At 41.5% G+C, this 14,374-nt stretch overlaps 10 non-coding genes across 10 annotated transcripts; all 10 read right to left on the bottom strand.

Moving 5' to 3' along the window:
- Positions 1-603: 603 nt before the first annotated feature.
- Positions 604-675, bottom strand: trnaq-uug (transfer RNA glutamine (anticodon UUG)). The gene has a single exon. It is a non-coding gene; the product is annotated as a tRNA-Gln (tRNA).
- A 341-nt stretch (positions 676-1,016) lies between these two features.
- On the bottom strand, positions 1,017-1,099 carry trnal-cag (transfer RNA leucine (anticodon CAG)). Its single transcript has one exon. It is a non-coding gene; the product is annotated as a tRNA-Leu (tRNA).
- A 1,212-nt stretch (positions 1,100-2,311) lies between these two features.
- On the bottom strand, positions 2,312-2,383 carry trnaq-uug (transfer RNA glutamine (anticodon UUG)). The gene has a single exon. It is a non-coding gene; the product is annotated as a tRNA-Gln (tRNA).
- Positions 2,384-2,724: 341 nt separating this feature from the next.
- trnal-cag (transfer RNA leucine (anticodon CAG)) lies at positions 2,725-2,807 on the bottom strand. The gene has a single exon. It is a non-coding gene; the product is annotated as a tRNA-Leu (tRNA).
- Positions 2,808-3,925: 1,118 nt separating this feature from the next.
- On the bottom strand, positions 3,926-3,997 carry trnaq-uug (transfer RNA glutamine (anticodon UUG)). The gene has a single exon. It is a non-coding gene; the product is annotated as a tRNA-Gln (tRNA).
- A 1,540-nt stretch (positions 3,998-5,537) lies between these two features.
- Positions 5,538-5,609, bottom strand: trnaq-uug (transfer RNA glutamine (anticodon UUG)). Its single transcript has one exon. It is a non-coding gene; the product is annotated as a tRNA-Gln (tRNA).
- Positions 5,610-5,950: 341 nt separating this feature from the next.
- On the bottom strand, positions 5,951-6,033 carry trnal-caa (transfer RNA leucine (anticodon CAA)). Its single transcript has one exon. It is a non-coding gene; the product is annotated as a tRNA-Leu (tRNA).
- Positions 6,034-7,129: 1,096 nt separating this feature from the next.
- trnaq-uug (transfer RNA glutamine (anticodon UUG)) lies at positions 7,130-7,201 on the bottom strand. Its single transcript has one exon. It is a non-coding gene; the product is annotated as a tRNA-Gln (tRNA).
- Positions 7,202-7,542: 341 nt separating this feature from the next.
- Positions 7,543-7,625, bottom strand: trnal-cag (transfer RNA leucine (anticodon CAG)). Its single transcript has one exon. It is a non-coding gene; the product is annotated as a tRNA-Leu (tRNA).
- Positions 7,626-10,787: 3,162 nt separating this feature from the next.
- Positions 10,788-10,870, bottom strand: trnal-cag (transfer RNA leucine (anticodon CAG)). Its single transcript has one exon. It is a non-coding gene; the product is annotated as a tRNA-Leu (tRNA).
- Positions 10,871-14,374: the final 3,504 nt, after the last annotated feature.

Below are 14,374 nucleotides of genomic sequence, written 5' to 3'. Positions count from 1 at the left end.
GTGATTTGAACTCAGATCGCTGGATTCACAGTCCAGAGTGCTTACCTATACACCAGGGAATCTCCAGATGCTGCCAAATGAAGAATGTGCGCACTGGAAATGTGAACAGTGTTACACAGACAACAGTTTTAACAGTCTGTGGTTTTACTGAGCAGTCCTGAACACTCTGATGCTTGACTGGGGTTTCAAGGCTTATTGCATTTCACAGGGAGATATTTCAACTACTAGACCTTATGACTCTGTTTGGTGTGAAACACAAAAATAGGGAAGCACTTGAAAACGAGGGGTAGGGTTATAAATGAGGAATTTGGGATTGTGTCTGGGATCGCACTTCATGCCCAAAATGTGTTTTTAGCATTATCTGAATGAGATCCGCAAGGATATTTACTTAAGAGTGTGTCTATCGTAAACCATTGTGCAACCTTTGCCTCATCTCTCTCCCTGTATTAGTTCTTTAAACACTTGCCATGAGTGTTGATTGCACAAAGTACTCTATGTCTCTGGAACAAGATGAGCTCGTTGACAATGCCACTGTGTGTCTCCCAGTTGGTGGAGTAACTGAGTCACTCATTGGGGCAAAAAAACCTACAACTAGCCAGCGGTAGGTTCCACCGAGATTTGAACTCGGATCACCGGATTCAAAGTCCAGAGTGCTCACCATTACACCATGGAACCATTTCACATTGTTAGGCTACTTTTGTTGAACAGTTTCTTCCAGACGATTTGATTCATTTCATTATTGTGTGCATATTGACAACTTGGAGATTGGGTGATCATGTAGCAAACTATAAAGTTGTCAATACAAGGAAGTTTGGGTACATCTAAGCACTGTGTCACTCTTACCTCTGTGTGTGATGTTCATTGCATCTATCCAGATGAACTGTAATTTGTTTAACATCAAAGTCTATGAATTCCTCCAGGTAAGCAGCATTGGAGAATAGGTGGTTCCCCACCTTTGACTAATGTGGGAGAATGTGTTTTCCAAGTGTCAGCTGTTGTCCCTAAAATCCAACATTTGTCAGAAGTGGGGTTCGAACCCACGCCTCCAGGAGAGACTGCGACCTGAACGCAGCGCCTTAGACCGCTCGGCCATCCTGACAACAGAAGTGGGGGTTGTTTGGTACTCCAAAGAAATCCGAAAAGACAGCGTTTAGATTATGCGTAATTATTGTGAATCAAATGTGCAAACTCGTCATCAGCCTATCTCTTTATCAGTTTATTGCTACCCTGGCCATCAGTGATTGATGCGTGAAGTATGGGATGTCTCAGGCAAAAAAGAGCTTGTTGATTAAGCCACTACACATCTATCAGCTGGTATTGGTGTTCTTTTGCCCTTTGCTGGGAAGACATCAATTCATGGAGCTTTAACATATGCATTCATTTTTTCAGCAAACTCCAGAAAAAGAGTTCTTAGAGTAACCAGTATCCAATTATTGCATTACATTAATTGAACCCCGTAATTTGATAGAATACAAGAGTCATTGAATGGAGCACAACAGAAAGAACTGTTGCCAAAGTTGCCTGCATTTATTGCACAATAAATCCTAAGACCAGCAACACAGCTCAAAGGACAAGCTGGTTTTATTCGTTCCAAACTATAACAGGTCCCACCGTGATTTGAACTCAGATCGCTGGATTCACAGTCCAGAGTGCTTACCTATACACCAGGGCATCTCCAGATGCTGCCAAATGAAGAATGTGTGCACTGGAAATGTGAACAGTGTTACACTGACAACAGTTTTAACAGTCTGTGGTTTTACTAAGCAGTCCTGAACACTCTGATGCTTGACAGGGGTTTCAAGGCTTATTGCATTTCACAGGGAGATATTTCAACTACTAGACCTTATGACTCTGTTTGGGGTGAAACACAAAAATAGGGAAGCACTTGAAAACGAGGGGTAGGGTTATAAATTAGGAATTTGGGATTGTGTCTGGGATCGCACTTCATGCCCAAAATGTGTTTTTAGCATTATCTGAATGAGATCCGCAAGGATATTTACTTAAGAGTGTGTCTATCGTAAACCATTGTGCAACCTTTGCCTCATCTCTCTCCCTGTATTAGTTCTTTAAACACTTGCCATGAGTGTTGATTGCACAAAGTACTCTATGTATCGTAAACCATTGTGCAACCTTTGCCTCATCTCTCTCCCTGTATTAGTTCTTTAAACACTTGCCATGAGTGTTGATTGCACAAAGTACTCTATGTCTCTGGAACAAGATGAGCTCGTTGACAATGCCACTGTGTGTCTCCCAGTTGGTGGAGTAACTGAGTCACTCATTGGGGCAAAAAAACCTACAACTAGCCAGCGGTAGGTTCCACCGAGATTTGAACTCAGATCACTGGATTCAAAGTCCAGAGTGCTCCCCATTACACCATGGAACCATTTCACATTGTTAAGCTACTTTTGTTGAACAGTTTCTTCCAGACGATTTGATTAATTTCATTATTGTGTGCATATTGACAACTTGGAGATTGGGTGATCATGTAGCAAACTATAAAATTGTCAATACAAGAAAGTTTGGGTACATCTAAGCACTGTGTCACTCTTACCTCTGTGTGTGATGTTCATTGCATCTATCCAGATGAACTGTAAATTGTATAACATCAAAGTCTATGAATTCATCCAGGTAATCAGCATTGGAGAATAGGTGGTTCCCCACCTTTGACTAATGTGGGAGAATGTGTTTTCCAAGTGTCAGCTGTTGTCCCTAAAATCCAACATTTGTCAGAAGTGGGGTTCGAACCCACGCCTCCAGGAGAGACTGCGACCTGAACGCAGCGCCTTAGACCGCTCGGCCATCCTGACAACAGAAGGGGGGGGGTTGTTTGGTACTGCAAAGAAATCCGAAAAGACAGCGTTTAGATTATGCGTAATTATTGTGAATCAAATGTGCAAACTCGTCATCAGCCTATCTCTTTATCCGTTCATTGCGACCCTGGCCATCAGTGATTGATGCGTGAAGTATGGGATGTCTCAGGCAAAAAAGAGCTTGTTGAGTAAGCCAATACACATCTGTCAGCTGGTATTGGTGTTCTTCTGCCCTTTGCTGGGAAGACATCAATTCATGGAGCTTTAACATATGCATTAATTTTTTCAGCAAACTCCAGAAAAAGAGTTCTTAGAGTAACCAGTATCCAATTATTGCATTACATTAATTGAACCCCGTAATTTGATAGAATACAAGAGTCATTGAATGGAGCACAACAGAAAGAACTGTTGCCAAAGTTGCCTGCATTTATTGCACATTAAATCCTGAGACCAGCAACACAGCTCAAAGGACGAGCTGGTTTTATTCGTTCTACACTATAACAGGTCCCACCGTGATTTGAACTCAGATCGCTGGATTCACAGTCCAGAGTGCTTACCTATACACCAGGGAATCTCCAGATGCTGCCAAATGAAGAATGTGTGCACTGGAAATGTGAACAGTGTTACACAGACAACAGTTTTAACAGTCTGTGGTTTTACTGAGCAGTCCTGAACACTCTGATGCTTGACTGGGGTTTCAAGGCTTATTGCATTTCACAGGGAGATATTTCAACTACTAGACCTTATGACTCTGTTTGGTGTGAAACACAAAAATAGGGAAGCACTTGAAAACGAGGGGTAGGGTTATAAATTAGGAATTTGGGATTGTGTCTGGGATCGCACTTCATGCCCAAAATGTGTTTTTAGCATTATCTGAATGAGATCCGCAAGGATATTTACTTAAGAGTGTGTCTATCGTAAACCATTGTGCAACCTTTGCCTCATCTCTCTCCCTGTATTAGTTCTTTAAACACTTGCCATGAGTGTTGATTGCACAAAGTACTCTATGTCTCTGGAACAAGATGAGCTCGTTGACAATGCCACTGTGTGTCTCCCAGTTGGTGGAGTAACTGAGTCACTCATTGGGGCAAAAAAACCTACAACTAGCCAGCGGTAGGTTCCACCGAGATTTGAACTCGGATCACCGGATTCAAAGTCCAGAGTGCTCACCATTACACCATGGAACCATTTCACATTGTTAGGCTACTTTTGTTGAACAGTTTCTTCCAGACGATTTGATTCATTTCATTATTGTGTGCATATTGACAACTTGGAGATTGGGTGATCATGTAGCAAACTATAAAGTTGTCAATACAAGGAAGTTTGGGTACATCTAAGCACTGTGTCACTCTTACCTCTGTGTGTGATGTTCATTGCATCTATCCAGATGAACTGTAATTTGTATAACATCAAAGTCTATGAATTCCTCCAGGTAAGCAGCATTGGAGAATAGGTGGTTCCCCACCTTTGACTAATGTGGGAGAATGTGTTTTCCAAGTGTCAGCTGTTGTCCCTAAAATCCAACATTTGTCAGAAGTGGGGTTCGAACCCAAGCCTCCAGGAGAGACTGCGACCTGAACGCAGCGCCTTAGACCGCTCGGCCATCCTGACAACAGAAGTGGGGGTTGTTTGGTACTCCAAAGAAATCCGAAAAGACAGCGTTTAGATTATGCGTAATTATTGTGAATCAAATGTGCAAACTCGTCATCAGCCTATCTCTTTATCAGTTTATTGCTACCCTGGCCATCAGTGATTGATGCGTGAAGTATGGGATGTCTCAGGCAAAAAAGAGCTTGTTGATTAAGCCACTACACATCTATCAGCTGGTATTGGTGTTCTTTTGCCCTTTGCTGGGAAGACATCAATTCATGGAGCTTTAACATATGCATTCATTTTTTCAGCAAACTCCAGAAAAAGAGTTCTTAGAGTAACCAGTATCCAATTATTGCATTACATTAATTGAACCCCGTCATTTGATAGAGTACTAGAGTCATTGAATGGAGCACAACAGATAGAACTGTTGCCAAAGTTGCCTGCATTTATTGCACATTAAATCCTAAGACCAGCAACACAGCTCAAAGGACAAGCTGGTTTTATTCGTTCCAAACTATAACAGGTCCCACCGTGATTTGAACTCAGACCGCTGGATTCACAGTCCAGAGTGCTTACCTATACACCAGGGCATCTCCAGATGCTGCCAAATGAAGAATGTGTGCACTGGAAATGTGAACAGTGTTACACAGACAACAGTTTTAACAGTCTGTGGTTTTACTAAGCAGTCCTGAACACTCTGATGCTTGACAGGGGTTTCAAGGCTTATTGCATTTCACAGGGAGATATTTCAACTACTAGACCTTATGACTCTGTTTGGGGTGAAACACAAAAATAGGGAAGCACTTGAAAACGAGGGGTAGGGTTATAAATTAGGAATTTGGGATTGTGTCTGGGATCGCACTTCATGCCCAAAATGTGTTTTTAGCATTATCTGAATGAGATCCGCAAGGATATTTACTTAAGAGTGTGTCTATCGTAAACCATTGTGCAACCTTTGCCTCATCTCTCTCCCTGTATTAGTTCTTTAAACACTTGCCATGAGTGTTGATTGCACAAAGTACTCTATGTCTCTGGAACAAGATGAGCTCGTTGACAATGCCACTGTGTGTCTCCCAGTTGGTGGAGTAACTGAGTCACTCATTGGGGCAAAAAAACCTACAACTAGCCAGCGGTAGGTTCCACCGAGATTTGAACTCGGATCACTGGATTCAAAGTCCAGAGTGCTCACCATTACACCATGGAACCATTTCACATTGTTAGGCTACTTTTGTTGAGCAGTTTCTTCCAGACGATTTGATTCATTTCAGCATTGTGTGCATATTGACAACTTGGAGATTGGGTGATCATGTAGCAAACTATAAAATTGTCAATACAAGGAAGTGTGGGTACATCTAAGCACTGTGTCACTCTTATCTCTGTGTGTGATGTTCATTGCATCTATCCAGATGAACTGTAACTTGTATAACATCAAAGTCTATGAATTCATCCAGGTAAGCAGCATTGGAGAATAGGTGGTTCCCCACCTTTGACTAATGTGGGAGAATGTGTTTTCCAAGTGTCAGCTGTTGTCCCTAAAATCCAACATTTGTCAGAAGTGGGATTCGAACCCACGCCTCCAGGAGAGACTGCGACTTGAACGCAGCGCCTTTGACCGCTCGGCCATCCTGACAACAGAAGGGGGGGTTGTTTGGTAATCCAAAGAAATACGAAAAGACAGCGTTTAGATTATGCGTAATTATTGTGAATCAAATGTGCAAACTCGTCATCAGCCTATCTCTTTATCAGTTTATTGCTACCCTGGCCATCAGTGATTGATGAGTGAAGTATGGGATGTCTCAGGCAAAAAAGAGCTTGTTGATTAAGCCACTACATATCTGTCAGCTGGTATTGGTGTTCTTCTGCCCTTTGCTGGGAAGACATCAATTCATGGAGCTTTAACATATGCATTCATTTTTTCAGCAAACTCCAGAAAAAGAGTTCTTAGAGTAACCAGTATCCAATTATTGCATTACATTAATTGAACCACGTCATTTGGTACACACACAACAGAAAGAACTGTTGCCAAAGTTGCCTGCATTTATTGCACATCAAATCCTGAGACCAGCAACACAGCTCAAAGGACAGGCTGGTTTTATTCGTTCTACACTATAACAGGTCCCACCGTGATTTGAACTCAGATCGCTGGATTCACAGTCCAGAGTGCTTACCTATACACCAGGGAATCTCCAGATGCTGCCAAATGAAGAATGTGTGCACTGGAAATGTCAACAGTGTTACACAGACAACAGTTTTAAAAGTCTGTCGTTTTACTGAGCAGTCCTGAAAACTCTGATGCTTGACAGGGGTTTCAAGGCTTATTGCATTTCACAGGGAGATATTTCAACTACTAGACCTTATGACTCTGTTTGGGGTGAAACACAAAAATAAGGAAGCACTTGAAAACGAGGGGTAAGGTTATAAATTAGGAATTTGGGATTGTGTCTGGGATCGCACTTCATGCCCAAAATGTGTTTTTAGCATTATCTGAATGAGATCCGCAAGGATATTTACTTAAAAGTGTGTCTATCGGAAACCATTGTGCAACCTTTGCCTCATCTCTCTCCCTGTATTAGTTCTTTAAACACTTGCCATGAGTGTTGATTGCACAAAGTGCTCTATGTCTCTGGAACAAGATGAGCTCGTTGACAATGCCACTGTGTGTCTCCCAGTTGGTGGAGTAACTGAGTCACTCATTGGGGCAAAAAAACCTACAACTAGCCAGCGGTAGGTTCCACCGAGATTTGAACTCGGATCACTGGATTCAAAGTCCAGAGTGCTCACCATTACACCGTGGAACCATTTCACATTGTTAGGCTACTTTTGTTGAACAGTTTCTTCCAGACGATTTGATTCATTTCATTTTTGTGTGCATATTGACAACTTGGAGATTGGGTGATCATGTAGCAAACTATAAAATTGTCAATACAAGGAAGTTTGGGTACATCTAAGCACTGTGTCACTCTTATCTCTGTGTGTGATGTTCATTGCATCTATCCAGATGAACTGTAACTTGTATAACATCAAAGTCTATGAATTCATCCAGGTAAGCAGCATTGGAGAATAGGTGGTTCCCCACCTTTGACTAATGTGGGAGAATGTGTTTTCCAAGTGTCAGCTGTTGTCCCTAAAATCCAACATTTGTCAGAAGTGGGATTCGAACCCACGCCTCCAGGAGAGACTGCGACCTGAACGCAGCGCCTTAGACCGCTCGGCCATCCTGACAACAGAAGGGGGGGGGGGGTGGTTGTTTGGTACTCCAAAGAAATCCGAAAAGACAGCGTTTAGATTATGCGTAATTATTGTGTATCAAATGTGCAAACTCGTCATCAGCCTATCTCTTTATCAGTTCATTGCTACCCTGGCCATCAGTGATTGATGCGTGAAGTATGGGATGTCTCAGGCAAAAAAGAGCTTGTTGATTAAGCCACTACACATCTATCAGCTGGTATTGGTGTTCTTTTGCCCTTTGCTGGGAAGACATCAATTCATGGAGCTTTAACATATGCATTCATTTTTTCAGCAAACTCCAGAAAAAGAGTTCTTAGAGTAACCAGTATCCAATTATCGCATTACATTAATTGAACCCCTTAATTTGATAGAGTACTAGAGTCATTGAATGGAGCACAACAGAAAGAACTGTTGCCAAAGTTGCCTGCATTTATTGCACATTAAATCCTGAGACCAGCAACACAGCTCAAAGGACGAGCTGGTTTTATTCGTCCTACACTATAACAGGTCCCACCGTAATTTGAACTCAGATCGCTGGATTCACAGTCCAGAGTGCTTACCTATACACCAGGGAATCTCCAGATGCTGCCAAATGAAGAATATGCGCACTGGAATTGTGAACAGTGTTACACAGACAACAGTTTTAACAGTCTGTGGTTTTACTAAGCAGTCCTGAACAGTCTGATGCTTGACAGGGGTTTCAAGGCTTATTGCATTTCACAGGGAGATATTTCAACTACTAGACCTTATGACTCTGTTTGGGGTGAAACACAAAAATAGGGAAGCACTTGAAAACGAGGGGTAGGGTTATAAATTAGGAATTTGGGATTGTGTCTGGGATCGCACTTCATGCCCAAAATGTGTTTTTAGCATTATCTGAATGAGATCCGCAAGGATATTTACTTAAGAGTGTGTCTATCGTAAACCATTGTGCAACCTTTGCCTCATCTCTCTCCCTGTATTAGTTCTTTAAACACTTGCCATGAGTGTTGATTGCACAAAGTACTCTATGTCTCTGGAACAAGATGAGCTCGTTGACAATGCCACTGTGTGTGTCCCAGTTGGTGGAGTAACTGAGTCACTCATTGGGGCAAAAAAACCTACAACTAGCCAGCGGTAGGTTCCACCAAGATTTGAACTCAGATCACTGGATTCAAAGTCCAGAGTGCTCCCCATTACAACATGGAACCATTTCACATTGTTAGGCTACTTTTGTTGAACAGTTTCTTCCAGACGATTTGATTCATTTCATTATTGTGTGCATATTGACAACTTGGAGATTGGGTGATCATGTAGCAAACTATAAAGTTGTCAATACAAGGAAGTTTGGGTACATCTAAGCACTGTGTCACTCTTACCTCTGTGTGTGATGTTCATTGCATCTATCCAGATGAACTGTAACTTGTATAACATCAAAGTCTATGAATTCATCCAGGTAAGCAGCATTGGAGAATAGGTGGTTCCCCACCTTTGACTAATGTGGGAGAATGTGTTTTCCAAGTGTCAGCTGTTGTCCCTAAAATCCAACATTTGTCAGAAGTGGGATTCGAACCCACGCCTCCAGGAGAGACTGCAACCTGAACGCAGCGCCTTAGACCGCGCGGCCATCCTGACAACAGAAGGGGGGGGGGGGGGGGTGGTTGTTTGGTACTCCAAAGAAATCCGAAAAGACAGCGTTTAGATTATGCGGAATTATTGTGAATCAAATGTGCAAACTCGTCATCAGGCTATCTCTTTATCAGTTCATTGCTACCCTGGCCATCAGTGATTGATGCGTGAATTATGGGATGTCTCAGGCAAAAAAGAGCTTGTTGATTAAGCCACTACACATCTGTCAGCTGGTATTGGTGTTCTTCTGCCCTTTGCTGGGAAGACATCAATTCATAGAGCTTTAACATATGCATTCATTTTTTCAGCAAACTCCAGAAAAAGAGTTCTTAGAGTAACCAGTATCCAATTATTGCATTACATTAATTGAACCACGTCATTTGGTAGAGTACTAGAGTCATTGAATGGAGCACAACAGAAAGAACTGTTGCCAAAGTTGCCTGCATTTATTGCACATTAAATCCTGAGACCAGCAACACAGCTCAAAGGACGAGCTGGTTTTATTCGTCCTACACTATAACAGGTCCCACCGTAATTTGAACTCAGATCGCTGGATTCACAGTCCAGAGTGCTTACCTATACACCAGGGAATCTCCAGATGCTGCCAAATGAAGAATATGCGCACTGGAAATGTGAACAGTGTTACACAGACAACAGTTGTAACAGTCTGTGGTTTTACTGAGCAGTCCTGAACACTCTGATGCTTGACTGGGGTTTCAAGGCTTATTGCATTTCACAGGGAGATATTTCAACTACTAGCCCTTATGACTCTGTTTGGGGTGAAACACAAAAATAGGGAAGTACTTGAAAACGAGTGGGAAGGGTTATAAATTAGGAATTTGGGATTGTGTCTGGGATCGCACTTCATGCCCAAAATGTGTTTTTAGCATTATCTGAATGAGATCCGCAAGGATATTTACTTAAGAGTGTGTCTATCGTAAACCATTGTGCAACCTTTGCCTCATCTCTCTCCCTGTATTAGTTCTTTAAACACTTGCCATGAGTGTTGATTGCACAAAGTACTCTATGTCTCTGGAACAAGATGAGCTCATTGACAATGCCACTGTGTGTCTCCCAGTTGGTGGAGTAACTGAGTCACTCATTGGGGCAAAAAAACCTACAACTAGCCAGCGGTAGGTTCCACCGAGATTTGAAGTCGGATCACTGGATTCAAAGCCCAGAGTGCTCACCATTACACCATGGAACCATTTCACATTGTTAGGCTACTTTTGTTGAACAGTTTCTTCCTGACGATTTGATTCATTTCATTATTGTGTGCATATTGACAACTTGGAGATTGGGTGATCATGTAGCAAACTATAAAATTGTCAATACAAGAAAGTTTGGGTACATCTAAGCACTGTGTCACTCTTATCTCTGTGTGTGATGTTCATTGCATCTATCCAGATGAACTGTAACTTGTATAACATCAAAGTCTATGAATTCATCCAGGTAAGCAGCATTGGAGAATAGGTGGTTCCCCACCTTTGACTAATGTGGGAGAATGTGTTTTCCAAGTGTCAGCTGTTGTCCGTAAAATCAAACATTTGTCAGAAGTGGGATTCTAACCCACGCCTCCAGGAGAGACTGCGATCTGAACGCAGCGCCTTAGACCTCTCGGCCATCCTGACAACAGAAGGGGGGGTTGTTTGGTACTCCAAAGAAATCCGAAAAGACAGCGTTTAGATTATGCGTAATTATTGTGAATCAAATGTGCAAACTCGTCATCAGCCTATCTCTTTATCAGTTCATTGCTACCCTGGCCATCAGTGATTGATGCGTGAAGTATGGGATGTGTCAGGCAAAAAAGAGCTTGTTGATTAAGCCACTACACATCTATCAGCTGGTATTGGTGTTCTTCTGCCCTTTGCTGGGAAGACATCAATTCATGGAGCTTTAACGTATGCATTCATTTTTTCAGCAAACTCCAGAAAAAGAGTTCTTAGAGTAACCAGTATCCAATTATTGCATTACATTAATTGAACCCCGTCATTTGATAGAGTACTAGAGTCATTGAATGGAGCACAACAGAAAGAACTGTTGCCAAAGTTGCCTGCATTTATTGCACATTAAATCCTGAGACCAGCAACACAGCTCAAAGGACAAGCTGGTTTTATTCGTTCTACACTATAACAGGTCCCACCGTGATTTCAATTCAATTCAATTCAATTCAATTCAACTTTATTTATATAGCGCCAATTCACAACAAAGTCATCTCAGGGCACTTTACAGAATAAAGTCAAGATTATAAAGATATATAAAGAGAACCCAACAATTCCCCCTGGAGCAAGCCATAGGCAACAGTGGAGAGGAAAAACTCCCTTTAACGGAAGAAACCTCCAGCAGAACCAGGCTCAGGGTGGACGGCCATCTGCCTCGACCGGTTGGGGTGAGTGGAAAGGGGAGAGAGAAAAGAACAGAGCAACAAAAAGCATTAACAAAACATCGGGCAGATTGGTAGGACCAGTAGCTTCACGCTGGAAGACACACAGCTTCAAAGCCGGGGGACACCTGCAGAAAGGGACAGAGAGAAGGGGACAGAGGAGGACAAAGACAACTACGGGAGAGAACACACAGAGTTAATGACATACAGTGGTGACAATTGCGGGATAAGAGGAGAGGAGAGAGGTCAAGAGGAGGAAAGGAGCTCAGTGCATTGGGGGGTGGGTCCCCCAGCAGTCTAAGCCTATGGCAGCATAACTATAACTAACTATATGCTTTATTAAAAAGGAAGGTTTTAAGCCTAGACTTAAACGTAGAGAGGGTGTCTGTTTCCCCAATGTGAACTGGGAGCTGGTTCCACAAGAGAGGAGCTTGATAGCTAAAGGCTCTACCTCCCATTCTACTTTTGGAAACTCTGGGAACCACAAGTAGGCCTGCATTCTGAGAGCGAAGTGGTCTACTGGGATGATGTGGTGCTATGAGGTCTTCTATATATGATGGAGCCTGACCATTCAGAGCTTTATATGTAAGAAGCAGGGTTTTAAATTCTATTCTACATTTAATTGGAAGCCAATGGAGAGAAGCTAGTGAAGGTGAAATATGATCTCTCTTGCTAGTTCCAGTCAGCACTCTTGCTGCAGCATTTTGGATTAATTGCAGGCTCTTTAGGGAGTTACTGGGGCATCCTGAAAGTAGGGAATTACAGTAGTCCAACCTAGAGGTAACAAATGCATGGACCAGTTTTTCGGCATCACTTTGAAACAGGATGCTCCTAATTTTGGCAATGTTCCGTAGGTGGAAGAAGGCTGTTCTAGAGATTTGTTTTATATGTGAGTTAAAGGACAGATCCTGATCAAACATAACTCCAAGGTTCCTTGCAGTAGTACTGGAGGCCAGACTTATGCCATCTAGTGTAACAATATGGTTGGACATCATATCTCTGAGATTTTTGGGCCCAAATACTATGACTTCAGTTTTGTCTGAGTTTAAAAGTAAAAAATTGTGGGACATCCAGGCCTTTATGTCTTGTAGGCATGCTTGAAGCTTTATTACCTGATTATTTTCATCTGGTTCCATAGATAAATATAGCTGGGTATCATCAGCATAACAGTGGAAATTTATGGAGTGTTTTCTAATAATGTTGCCTAAAGGAGACACATATAAAGTAAAAAGTATTGGTCCTAACACAGAGCCTTGTGGAACTCCATAGCTAACCTTTGTGTGCATGGAGGATTCATCATTAACATGAACAAATTGAAATCTATCAGATAGATAAGATTTAAACCAACCTAGTGCAGTTCCTGTAATTCCAATTTCATGTTCCAGTCTCTGTAATAAAATGTTATGATCAATGGTATCAAATGCAGCACTAAGATCTAACAGAACAAGTATAGAGATGAGTCCAGTATCTGAGGCCATGAGAAGATCGTTGGTGACTTTTACCAGTGCTGTTTCTGTACTATGATGAACTCTAAATCCTGACTGAAAGTCTTCATACAAATTATTCCTATGAAGGTGATCACATAATTGTTTTGCGACTACTTTTTCAATTATTTTAGAAATAAAGGGGAGATTAGATATTGGTCTGTAATTGGCTAAAACACCTGGGTCAAGACAGGGTTTTTTTAAGTAATGGTTTAATTACAGCTACCTTATAGGCCTGTGGTACATAGCCTGTTTCTAAAGATAGATTTATGATATCTAATATGAATGCATCTATTAAGGGTAAAACTTCCTTGAGCAGCTTAGTTGGAATAGGGTCTAGCAGACAGGTTGTTGGTTTAGATGAGTTAATAATTGAAGTTAGCTCAGAGAGATCTATGGGTAAAAAGCAGTCTAACAGGGATTGGGGCCTTATCGATGACTCTAGCACTGCTGTACATGAAGATCTATCTGTAATTTTTGGGGGGAGGATCTGGTGAATTCGTTCTCTAATAGCTACAATTTTATTCATAAAGAAGGTCATGAAGTCATTGCTGCTCAAAGTTAAGGGAAAACTAGGCTCAACAGAACTATGGCTCTTAGTCAGCCTGGCTACAGTGCTGAACAGAAACCGGGGGTTGTTCTTGTTTTCTTCTATTAATGATGAATAATATGCTGTTCTGGCATCACTGAGAGCTTTTTTGTACATTTTTAAACTATTTTTCCAGGCTAAATGAGATTCTTCTAACTTTCTGGAACGCCACTTCCTTTCTAACTTTCATGTTTCCTGTTTTAAGTTGCGTGTTTGTGAACTATACCATGGAGATCGCCTCTGCTGGTTTACTGCCTTCTTTTTTAGAGGGGCAACACTATCGAGTATTGTACGTAGTGAGGCTGCAGAATTGTCAACAAGATAATCTACTTGTGCAGGAGTAACATTAAGGAGACTACTTTCCATTGTATTAACATATGGTGAAGCAAATGATGAAGAAATAATTTCTTTAAATTTGTTGACAGCTTTTTCACTTAAGCATCTGCTATAGTGGAATTTTTCAGTTTTATAACTGCTATATAGTCTGTTATTGTAAATTCAAATGTTATTAAAAAATGGTAAGACAGAAGAGAGTTGTGAGGAAATATGGTTAAATTATCCGCTTCAATTCCATACGTAAGGACAAGGTCTAACGTGTGACTAAAACAGTAAGTGGGTTTATTTACATTTTGGGAAAAACCAATTGAATCTAATAATGAATTAAACGCAGTGCTCAGGC

This window comes from Channa argus, unplaced genomic scaffold, assembly GCF_033026475.1.
Source record: "Channa argus isolate prfri unplaced genomic scaffold, Channa argus male v1.0 Contig031, whole genome shotgun sequence".
In the NCBI taxonomy this organism is placed as follows: Eukaryota; Metazoa; Chordata; class Actinopteri; order Anabantiformes; family Channidae; genus Channa; species Channa argus.
The sequence above is the reverse complement of the archived record's forward strand: the minus strand, read 5'-3'. Positions and strand labels throughout refer to the sequence as shown.